Here is a 13,165-nt window from a genome sequence, read left to right as displayed (position 1 = left end):
GGACAGTTCACTAACTGCTCTAACCCGGGACAGTTCACTAACTGCTTTAACCCGGGACAGTTCACTAACTGCTCTAACCCGGGACAGTTCACTAACTGCACTAACCCGGGACAGTTCACTAACTGCTCTAACCCGGGACAGTTCACTAACTGCACTAACCCGGGACAGTTCACTAACTGCTTTAACCCGGGACAGTTCACTAACTGCTCTAACCCGGGACAGTTCACTAACTGCTTTAACCCGGGACAGTTCACTAACTGCACTAACCCGGGACAGTTCACTAACTGCACTAACCCGGGACAGTTCACTAACTGCTCTAACCCGGGACAGTTCACTAACTGCTCTAACCCGGGACAGTTCACTAACTGCTCTAACCCGGGACAGTTCACTAACTGCACTAACCCGGGACAGTTCACTAACTGCACTAACCCGGGACAGTTCACTAACTGCTCTAACCCGGGACAGTTCACTAACTGCACTAACCCGGGACAGTTCACTAACTGCTCTAACCCGGGACAGTTAACTAACTGCTCTAACCCGGGACAGTTCACTAACTGCACTAACCCGGGACAGTTCACTAACTGCTCTAACCCGGGGCAGTTCACTAACTGCTTTAACCCGGGACAGTTCACTAACTGCTCTAACCCGGGACAGTTCACTAACTGCACTAACCCGGGACAGTTCACTAACTGCTCTAACCCGGGGCAGTTCACTAACTGCTTTAACCCGGGACAGTTCACTAACTGCTCTAACCCGGGACAGTTCACTAACTGCACTAACCCAGGACAGTTCACTAACTGCTCTAACCCGGGACAGTTCACTAACTGCACTAACCCGGGACAGTTCACTAACTGCTCTAACCCGGGACAGTTCACTAACTGCACTAACCCGGGACAGTTCACTAACTGCTTTAACCCGGGACAGTTCACTAACTGCACTAACCCGGGACAGTTCACTAACTGCTCTAACCCGGGACAGTTCACTAACTGCTCTAACCCGGGACAGTTCACTAACTGCACTAACCCAGGACAGTTCACTAACTGCTCTAACCCGGGACAGTTCACTAACTGCACTAACCCGGGACAGTTCACTAACTGCTTTAACCCGGGACAGTTCACTAACTGCACTAACCCGGGACAGTTCACTAACTGCACTAACCCGGGACAGTTCACTAACTGCTCTAACCCGGGACAGTTCACTAACTGCACTAACCCGGGACAGTTCACTAACTGCTTTAACCCGGGACAGTTCACTAACTGCTCTAACTCGGGACAGTTCACTAACTGCACTAACCCGGGACAGTTCACTAACTGCACTAACCCGGGACAGTTCACTAACTGCTCTAACCCGGGGCAGTTCACTAACTGCTTTAACCCGGGACAGTTCACTAACTGCTCTAACCCGGGACAGTTCACTAACTGCACTAACCGAGGATACTCCATGATGATGCCAAAGTGAATCATTTCCCAGAGTCAATTTCCCCCTTCGATCTCCAAGATTTTGTCTGTTGGGCTCAGGGCGGGTGTTGCTTTGTGTGTTATCTCTCAATCCCAAATGGTCCTGGGTTCTCCTCCATGTCTAACATTGTAGAGACTGGATTACCTTATCTTAGATGTTGTTACCTGTCAACATCAGGAGATGTGGTTTCACACAGATACAGTCAGGTGTCGTGGTCCAAATGTCAAACATCACCAACTGAGCAATTAATTAGGAGGAAGAATCAAAGAGAAAACCAGTCAGTTCCTGCTGCTTCTGTGATCTTTCTGCTGTACTGAGCTCTCCTCAGGAAAGGCTAAGAAAGGGCAAGACCGGGAATCGCCAGCCTCCCTTTAAAGTTTTGTCTGGTTATGTTAATTGCTGATCAAACTAAATCCCAGAGGGAAGCTTGGCTAACAGACCATAACCTTTTATTTGCAATGTGAAACCAAGAGGGAAACATACTAATCTCAGCAGAAAGAAATCTGAAACATTTCTGGAATTAAGAAAAAGTAAAATGTTTATCAAGAAGAAGAAAAGCAAACTTAAGCACATAAGATTATAGTTACACAGTTAAAATTAGTCTTACAAAATGTACTCCCAAAAGACTTTCTACTTGCCAGATCCATAAGTAAACACCTTCCAGGCAATATTCCCTTATAGTTGTTTAACCCAGATAAAAATCCAGTAATCTCACCCAAAAGACATCACCTTAATATGTAAACCATCTAACCCATTAACTCTGTTGTGGAAATCTAAGAAATTTTCAGAAACAAGACTGCTTTCCTCAGCCTCAGGACTCTTCTGGCCTTGCTCTCAGCCCAAGACAGTTTCTGGGAGATTTTTCTTACACAGCCAACACCTAAGATCTCGACAGTATCTCTAAAATACCTTTCACCTTTGAGAAAGTAGGGTCCCGGACCTGTGTCCTTTGTTTGAACAGAGGGGAGTACGATAGGATGAGAGAGGAATTGGCAAATGTAGATTGGGGACGCAGGTTGGTTGGTAGGACGGCTAAGGGACAGTGGAGGATCTTTAAAGAGATCTTTCTTGGTGCTCAGCAGAAATTTATTCCGATGGTAAGGAAGGATCGTAGGAGAAGGGATAATCAGCCGTGGTTAACAAAGGAAATAAAGGAGAGTATTAAATTAAAAGCTGATGCGTTCAGAGTGGCTAAAAGTAGTGGGCGAGTAGAGGATTGGAGAGGTTTAAAAATCAACAAAGATTGACGAAGAAGATGATAAAGAAAGGAAGGATAGACTATGAAGCTAAACTAGCGCTAAATATAAAAAAGGATACTAAGAGTTTTTATAAATACATAAAGAGGAGGAGGCTGGTTAGAGTGAATGTTGGACCCTTAGAGGATGAGAGGGGGGATTTAGTGGTGGGAGATGAGGAAATGGCTGAGGCCTTAAATAAGTTTTTTGCCTCGGTCTTCACGGAGGAGGATGCGAATAGTTTGCCGGCTATTAAAGATAGAAGGATGGTAGGAGTTGAGGGCCTGAATGCGATTACTGTCACTAGAGAGATAGTGCTTGATCGACTAATGGGACTGATGGTGGACAAGTCCCCAGGACCGGATGGAATGCATCCTAAGGTTCTGAAGGAAATGGCGGAGGTGATAGTGGATGCCTTAGTGATTATTTACCAAACCTCGCTGGATTCCGGGGAAGTGCCAGAAGATTGGAAAACGGCTAATGTTACGTCGCTGTTTAAAAAGGGTGGCAGGCAAAAGGCAGGGAATTATAGGCCGGTTAGTTTAACAGCTGTTGTAGGAAAAATGCTGGAATCCATCATCAAAGAAGAAATAGTGAGGTACCTTGAGGAGAATTGTTTGATAGAGCAGACGCAGCACAGATTTGTTAAGGAGAAGTCATGTCTGACGAATTTATTGGAATTCTATGAGGATGTGTCTAGTGCGGTGGATGGAGGGGAATTGGTGGATGTGGTGTTTCTCGGTTTTCAGAAGGCGTTTGATAAGGTGCCGCACAAAATGTTGCTACAGAATGTTAGGGGGCATGGAGTTGGGGGTAAGGTGTTAGCGTGAATAGAGGATTGGTTGTCTAATAGGAGGCAGAGAGTTGGTATCAATGGGTGCTATTCTGATTGGCGGTTGGTGACTAGTAGACTGCTGCAGGGATCGGTGCTGGGGCCTCAGCTATTTACCATTTATATAGATGATCTGGGGGAGGGGGCTGAGTGTAAGGTGATGAAATTTGCTGATGACACAAAGATGAGTGGAAAAGCAAATTGTGCGGAGGGTGTGGAAAGTCTACAGAGGGATCTGGATAGGCTGAGCGAATGGGCGAGGACCTGGCAGATGGAGTACAATGTTAGCAAGTGTGAGGTTATCCACTTTGGCAGGAATAATAGTCGGAGGGACTATTATTTAAAAGGCAAATAGCTGCAGCATGCTACGGTGCAGAGGGACCTGGGGGTCCTTGTGCATGAGTCGCAAAAACCCAGCCTACAGGTGCAGCAGGTGATCAGGAAGGCGAATGGGATGCTGGCCTTTATAGCGAGGGGGATAGAATATAAAAGCAGGGAGGTCTTGCTGCAACTGTACAGGGCACTGGTGAGGCCGCAGCTGGAGTACTGTGTGCAATTTTGGTCGCCGCACTTGCGCAAGGATATTTTGGCCTTGGAGGGAGTACAGAGGAGGTTCACTAGGCTGATACCGGAGATGAGGGGGTTGGGCTATGAAGAGAGGCTGAATAGACTGGGCTTATACTCGTTGGAGTTTAGAAGGATGAGGGGGGATCTCATTGAGACGTATAAGATGATGAAAGGGATGGATAGGGTAGAGGTGGAGAGATTCTTCCCGCTCAGAAAGGACAGCAGGACTAGAGGGCACAGCCTCAAGATAAGGGGGGGGCAGTTCAGAACAGAGTTGAAGAGGAACTTCTTCACTCAAAGGATGGTGAATCTCTGGAATTCTCTGCCCGTTGAAGTGGTGGAGGCTGCCTCGCTAAATATATTTAAGTCACGGGTAGATAGGTTTTTGGTAGGCAAGGGGATTAAGGGTCATGGGGAGAAAGTGGGAAAGTGGAACTGATCCACTTCAGATCAGCCATGATCTTATTGAATGGCGGGGCAGGCTCAAAGGGCTAGATGGCCGACTCCTCCTCCTATTTCTTATGTTCTTATGTACATCCCCTTCCCTCAGGTTCCAATATTCCCACATCTCTTTGGAACTCAGATAATTCTAAATATGAAATCTTCCATATTTCTATTTTGTCTGTTTCCAGGTCAATAAAGTCAAATGCACCGTCTTCCCTTTATCCAATGGAACGCTGGAAAATCTTTCTTGCCACCTTTGACTTTTATTTGATATTCAAACAGTCAATTTATCTAAAAATGTAAATTTTATATCCAGCCTGTTGCGCCTCAAAACCACCGATATTATTTCATTACTAATGCACAAACCTAATACCTCTACTCTATCACGTCTTAATTCCCCAGACAACCTGCCACTAGTAACTTTTCCCCAAGTAATTAAATAATTTACACACATAGCCACACACACTCACCCGCACATACACCCACTCACACATATATTCCACACATACTCACTCGCCCACACATACACACACACACACATACACCCATCTACACACTCACACACATACTCACACACCCACACTCACATACACACACACACACACACACATACACCCATCTACACACTCACACACATACTCACACACCCACAGTCACATACACACACACACACACACACACACACATACACCCATCTACACACTCACACACATACTCACACACCCACAAACACTCACATACACACACAATGACCCACACACTCTCACACATACTCACTCACACACACACACGTACACACACACCCACACGCACTCACATACACCACACATTCCCACATACACACACGCTCATACACACACACACATACACGTACACACACTCACAAACATATGCACACACACACACATACACACACCCATACACACACTGACACAAGCTCATGCACACATTCACAGACACTCACTCACACACACACATTCTTACATACACACACACACACACATTCAGACACATACACACAAACACACACACTCACACACATACACACTCAGACACACACTCACACACACTTATACACACACACGCACACACATACACACTCATGCAGAGACTTACACTTACACACACTTACTCACACACGCACTTAGACACACACACAGTCAGTCACACTGTTTTCAAGAATAACACAATGTACCCAAAAATATATTTAAAAATCAATTCTCACACTGTGGTGAATTCAACGCTTGTGTATTACACAGAGAGTGAGTTATAATCCTGATGTATAGTTTTCTGAGATTTTTATTGAGGTAACAAGGAGTTGATGGTGATAATGTACTTGCTGTGGTTTTGATCTAGTGCCACATAACAAGCTGTCAGCAAACTTAGAGTCCGTGCAATAAAAAAGGCATCTCCGCATGGAGACAAAGTTGGCTGTTGAGAGGGAACGGGGCTGGGGGGTGACGGGGGAGGGGGGGGGGTAACGGTGCATAGTTACATTTCAGATTGAAAGAAGGTTTACAGTGGATTTCCATGGAGTGGGAATGATGATGAATTTCCTCGATCTGTATTGACGGCCAAGGTTTGTATGTACAGACCACAATTACAACATTTCCAGCTGATACAAAGATTGGAAGTATTTGAGGAGGGTGGTGATCGATATCAGGGGGCTGGTGGAGTGGGCAGACAATTTGCAGATTCAATTTAATATTCTAAAATATGAAGTAATGCACTTTGGGAAATTGAATAAAGGGTCTTGAATAAAGTGGTCAGGAAGGCGAATGGGATGCTGGCCTTCATAGCGAGGGGGATTGAATATAAGAGTAGGGAGGTCTTGCTGCAGCTGTATAGGGCATTGGTGAGGCCGCAGCTGGAGTACTGTGTGCAGTTTTGGGCGCCGCACCTGCGCAAGGATATTTTGGCCTTGGAGGGAGTGCAGAGGAGGTTTACTAGGCTGATACCGGAGTTGAGGGGGTTGAGCTATGAGGAGAGGCTGAATAAACTAGGCTTGTACTCGTTAGAGTTTAGAAGAATGAGGGGAGATCTCATTGAGACGTATAAGATGATGAATGGGATGGATAGGATAGAGGTGGAAAGACTCTTCCCGCTCAAAAAAGACAGTAGGACTAGGGGGCACAGCCTCAAGATAAAGGGGGGGCAGTTCAGAACGGAGTTGAGGAGGAACTTCTTCACTCAAAGGGTGGTGAATCTCTGGAATTCTCTGCCCGTTGAAGTGGTGGAGGCTGCCTCGCTAAATATTTTTAAGAAGCGGGTTGATGGGTTTTTGATAAGAGAGGGGATTAAGGGTTATGGGGAGAGGGCGGGAAAGTGGAACTGAGCCACGACAGATCAGCCATGATCTTATTGAATGGCGGGGCAGGCTCGAAGGGCCAGATGGCCTACTCCTGCTCCTATTTCTTATGTTCTTATGTTCTTATGTTCTTATGTCTAATTGTAAAAGAGGTGCAGACAGAAAGCTCTGCATTTACAAGTGCACAAAGGTGGGGGGACAGGTTGGGAAAGGCAGGCGGGTCCTGGACTTTAGAAACTGAAACATAAAACTCACAAACAAGCAAATTATGGTGAAGATTTATACAACATTGGCTCAGCCTCACCTGGAGGGGCGTGTCTCATTCTGGGCCCCCTTTAGGGAGGATGTGGAGGCTTTGGAGAATGTCACCAGAATGGTCCTGAGCGCAAGAGATTTCAGTCTCACGGAGATGTAGAGAACATTTGATAGAGATGTTCAGAATCATGAGGGTTCTAGCCAGAGTAGATAGAGAAAAACTATTCCTGTTGGTAGAAGGTTTGGAATCAGAAAATGGCAAAAATGTAAAATTCAATGTGAGGAAAATTATGCAGCAAACTGTCAGGATTCACCGTCTGAGGGTAAGGTGCAAGCAGATACAGTCCTAGCTTTCAGTGAGGAAGTGGAGAAGCAGCTAAAATTGTGGTGCTATGGGGGAAGGGCAGGAGGAGTAGGACCAACCAAGTTGTTTCTGTAGAGAGTCACACAGATATACTGGGCCGAATGGCCTCATTCTGAGCTGTAACTATTCTATGATTCAATAGAGAGAACCCTGGCTCGCTGGCGCCATCTGGTGCCTCAATAATGTGGTGCTTCAGTGTAGCGGGTCATCACAGAGAGCGGAGGAGTTGCTCCTGCAGGGTTAGTGCCTCAGTGTTAGTTAATATCATAAGAACATAAGAACATAAGAAATAGGAGCAGGAGTAGGCCATCCAGCCCTTCGAGCCTGCCCCGCCATTCAATAAGATCATGGCTGATCTGTCTTGGCTCAGTTCCACTTTCCCGCCCTCTCCCCATAACCCTTAATCCCCTCTCTTATCAAAAACCCATCAACCCGCGTCTTAAAAATATTTAGCGAGGCAGCCTCCACCACTTCAATGGGCAGAGAATTCCAGAGATTCACCACCCTTTGAGTGAAGAAGTTCCTCCTCAACTCCGTTCTAAACCGCCCCCCCTTTATCTTGAGGCTGTGCCCCCTAGTCCTACTATCCTTTCTGAGCGGGAAGAGTCTCTCCACCTCTATCCTATCCATCCCATTCATCATCTTATACGTCTCAATGAGATCTCCCCTCATTCTTCTAAACTCTAACGAGTACAAGCCTAGTTTATTCAGCCTCTCCTCATAGCTCAACCCCCTCAACTCCAGTATCAGCCTAGTAAACCTCCTCTGCACTCCCTCCAAGGCCAAAATATCCTTGCGTAAGTGCGGCGACCAAAACTGCACACAGTACTCCAGCTGTGGCCTCACCAATGCCCTATACAGCCGCAGCAAGACCTCCCTATATCAGGTAAGCTGTATCTGAGTGATAGCATCAGTATATCTACATCTTTAAAAAAATACTTTGTTCATTAAATTTGCAAAAATACCTTACAAAATATTGAAAATGACAGAAAGTGTAATAAATTTTGAATAATAGAAGGGGGTTAGTTTAGACAGGTATTTTGGTCAACATGGACCAGTTTGGGCTGAAAGGCCCTGTTTCCAGGCTGCAGATTCTATGAATGAATCATAGAATTCCTACAGCGCAGAAGGAGGCCATTCAGCCCATCAAGCTTGCATCAACAACAATCCCACGCAGGCCCTATTGCTGTAACCCCACACATTTACTCTGCTAGTGCCCCTGACACCAGGGGCAATTTAGCGTGGCCAATCTACCGAACCTGCACACCTTTGGAGTGTGGGAGAAAACCGGAACACCCAGAGGAAACTTGTTGCCAGAATGTTCCACACGGAGGTGCCTCTCCATTATCATAATACTCTTAATATTTACAATATTCATTCCATTTCAGGCACATAATCTACAAGAACACAAGAGACAGGGGCTCCAGGGACCAGGCTTCGATTCTGGCTTTGGGTTACTGTCTCTGTGGAGTCTGCATGTTACCATACCATACAACCATAGAACATTACAGCTCAGAAACAGGCCTTTTGGCCCTTCTTGTCTGTGCTGAACCATTTTTTGCCTAGTCCCACTGACCTGCACTTGGACCATATCCCTCCACACCCCTCTCATCCACGAACCCGTCCAAGTTTTTCTTAAATATTAAAAGTGACCCCACATTTACCACTTTATCCGGCAGCTCATTCCACACTCCCACCACTCTCTGTGTGAAGAATCCCCCCAATATTCCCTTTAAACTTTCCCCCCTTCACCCTTAACCCATGCCCTCTGGTTTTTTTCTCCCCTAGCCTCAGTGGAAAAAGCCTGCTTGCATTCACTCTATCTATACCAATCTCATCTTATACACCTCTATCAAATCTCCCCTCATTCTTCTACACTCCAGGGAATAAAGTCCTAACCTATTCAATCTCTCTCTGTAACTCAGCTTCTCAAGTCCCGGCAACATCCTTGTGAATCTTCTCTGCACTCTTTCAACCTTATTTACATCCTTCCTGTAACTAGGTGACCAAAACTGTACACAATACTCTAAATTCAGCCTCACCAATGCCTTATATAACCTTACCATAACACTCCAACTTTTATACTTGATACTCCAATTTATAAAGGCCAATGTACCAAAAGCGCTCTTTATGACCCTATTCACCTGTGATGTCACTTTTAGGGAATTCTGTACCTGTATTCCCAGATCCCTCTGTTCAACTGCACTCTTCAGAGTCCTACCATTTACCCTGTATGTTCTACTTTGGTTTGTCCTTCCAAAGTGCAATACCTCACACTTGTCTGCATTAAATTCCATTTGCCATTTTTCAGCCCATTTTTCTAGTTGGTCCAAATCCCTCTGCAAGCTTTGAAAACCTTCCTCACTGTCCACTACACCTCCAATCTTTGTATCATCAGCAAATTTGCTGATCCAATTTACCACATTATCATCCAGATCATTGATATAGATGACAAACAACAATGGACCCAACACCGATCCTTGTGGCACTCCACTAGTCACAGGCCTCCACTCAGAGAAGCAATCCTCCACTACCACTCTCTGGCTTCTTCCATTGAGCCAGTGTCTAATCCAATTTGCTACCTCCCCATGTATACCTAGCGACTGAACCTTCCTAAGTAACCTCCCATGAGGGACCTTGTCAAAGGCCTTGCTGAAATCCAGGTAGACAACATCCACCGCCTTCCCTTCATCCACTTTCCTGGTAACCTCCTCGAAAAACTCCAATAGATTGGCCAAACATGACCTACCACGCACAAAGCCATGTTGACTCTCCCTAATAAGTCCCTGTCTATCCAAATATCTGTAGATCCTATCCCTTATCACACCTTCCTATAACTTGCCAACCACCGATATCAAACTTACTGGCCTATAATTTCCCAAATTTCTTTTGGAATCTTTCTTAAACAACGGAACAACATGAGCCACCCTCCAATCAACTGGCACCTCCCCTGTGCATACTGACATTTTAAATATGTCTGCAAAAAACCCATTTAGTATCTCCCCCATCTGTTTTGGTTCCATACACAGTCTACCACTCTGGTCTTCAAGAGGACCAATTTTATCCCCTGCTATCCTTTTGCTCCTCACATACCTATAGAAACTCTTTCGATTTTCCTTCACTCTGTCTGCCAAAGCAACCTGAAGTCTCCTTTTAGCCCTCCTGATTTCCCTCTTAAGTCGCTTCTTGCACTTTTTATACTCCTTGAGCATCTGATCTGTTCCTTGCTGCCTGTACATTTCATACAACTCTGTCTTCCTCTTAATCAGTGTTACAATCTCCCTCGAGAACCAAGGTTCCTTATTCCTATTTACTTTGCCTTTAATCCTGACAGGAATGTACAAACTCTGCACTCTCAAAATTTCTCCTTTGAAGGCCTCCCACTTTCCATTTCCATCCTTACCAGAGAACAGCCTGTCCCAATCCACACTTCCCAGATCCCTTCTCATTTCATCAAATTTGGCCTTTTTCCAGTTCAGAGCTTCAACCCGAGGACCAGATCTATCCTTATCCATGATCAGGTTGAAACTAATGGCATTATGATCACTGAATCCAAAGTGTTCCCTCACACTCACATCCCTCGCCTGCCCTAACTCATGTTCTCCCCATGTCTGCATGGGTTTCCTCCAGTTTCCTCCCATAGTCTAAAGATGTGTGGGTTAGATTATTTGGCCATGAAAAATGCACAGGGTTATGGGGATAGGGTGGAGGGGAGGGCTGGGTGTGACGCTGTTTTGGAGTTGATGCAGACTCGATGGGTGAATAGCCTCTTTCTGCACTGTCGGAATCCATGGTTCTACGTACTGGACCGTATGACTCTTCGAGCTTCTCCACCATTCATGACGGATCTTGGGTTTCAACTTCATGTTCCCACCCACTCTCCAACCCCTTAATTCCCGAGTCCAAAATCTGCCTGTCCCAGTCTTAAATATATTCAACACTGGAGCATCCACAACCCTCTGGGGGAGAGAATTCCAAAGGTTCACAACACTTTGAGTGAAGGATTTTCTCCTTATCTCAGTCCCAGGTGATCAGTCCTCCCCGAGACTGAGCTCCTCCATTCCCCACCGTGTTTCAGATTCCCTGACCACCCGATCAAACCCCCCTCAGAATCCTGTCGGTTTCTGTGAGATCATCTCAACATTTTTCTAAACTCCAGAGAATATAAACCCAATTTACTCAGCCTCTCATCGTTGGATAACCCCCTCATCCCAGTGAACCAATCTAGTGAACCTCGCTGTACTCTCTCCAGTGCCTGGATATCCTTTCCTAAATGTGAAGACCAAAACTGACACAGTGTTCCAGATGTGGGCCGGGATTCTCCCAAAAATATTTTAAGTGGTGAATTTGCGTGAAAACTGGAGTAATTCAGTGGGAATTAGGAAGAATCTCACACTTTGTACATGGTAGAGGCCACCAGCACAAATATCATTGAAAGTCAGGGGCGGGGCTTATTCCCACTCGAGACACCGGCAGCAGAGTGCTGAGGGGGCCATTGCGCACGTGCTGATCAGTGTAGTGCACACTGCTGGCTTCCTGACCGCTGGCCAGCACCGCAACCCTGCATCGCTGGCAATGTCACCACACCCCCCTCCAATGGCCCAACCACTGGCCTCCCTGACCATTCCAGAGCCAGCCTCAAAGCACCCCCTCCCAGTCCTCCTCAATCTCCACCCCCCCCATTGACCCAACCCCCCCTGCAGTGCCACCCCACCTGCAGCCACAAATACTCCCACAGTCCCGACCCCCCTATATTCCTTAGGCTCCCTATGCCCTGCCCCATAAGCCCTGCCCCCTTGATGCTGACCCATGCCAGGTGGGCAGTGCAAAGATGCCCCCTGGGCATTGGCTTTTTGCCCATTGGGCAGTGCCAGCAGACCCAGGCTGGCACCCCCCCCCCCCCACTGCCTGACCTCTGGGGGTCCCGATTGCCCCTCCTTCACTCCAGTGGGGTTGGGTTGCCAACTCCCTGAAAGAGAGGAGCTCCAGTAAACCCCACTGGAGTGAGCCTCTCTGATGGGAGGGAGATGTCAGTGGGTTTGGAGATTTCAGTCCTGGGCCCGCTAATGATGTTTAACATTAAATCCCCTGCTTACCTCATGTATCTCCACATCTACTTCTGGTGCAGAGCTGACCGTGGCAGAGATCTGGTGCTGGGAGAGGTGCTGGTACCGTATGCTCAGTGAGGATCGCTCTAGTCCAGCCTTGCTGAAATCCCCCGGCCGCCTGCATAATATATGAGCAGGATGGGAGATCCACCCCCACGGTGTCTCCAAAACAGGGTTTACAGATAATAGACAGTGTGAGTGGAGAGAAGGATAATCGCAGGTTAGAGAGGTGTGAATTGTCTCCAGCCAGGACACTGAGTGAGATTTTCAAGGCCAGGCCAAATGGTGGGGATTACAGATAGTGAGACGTGAACCCGAGATCCCGGTTGAGAGCATCCTCGTTTGTGTGGAACTTGGCTATCAGTAACCAAGTATCTGTACCTGGAAAGACAAGACTTGATTACCTGTTAAGACTCGCATTCCAACTATTATCTTGCAATTGTGTCTCTGTCTATATATGTCCTGTTTGTGAATCCATCTCTCCACTCACCTGATGAAGGAGCGGCGCTCCGAAAGCTCGTGCTACTAATTAAGTGTGTTGGACTTTAACCTGGTGTTGTGAGAGTTCTCACCGAAACCTTCTTTACAAAGGGA

The sequence above is a fragment of the Carcharhinus amblyrhynchos genome, chromosome 27, assembly GCF_965287045.1.
Source record: "Carcharhinus amblyrhynchos chromosome 27, sCarAmb.v2.hapA, whole genome shotgun sequence".
Taxonomy (NCBI): Eukaryota; Metazoa; Chordata; class Chondrichthyes; order Carcharhiniformes; family Carcharhinidae; genus Carcharhinus; species Carcharhinus amblyrhynchos.
Note: the sequence above shows the minus strand (reverse complement) of the source record.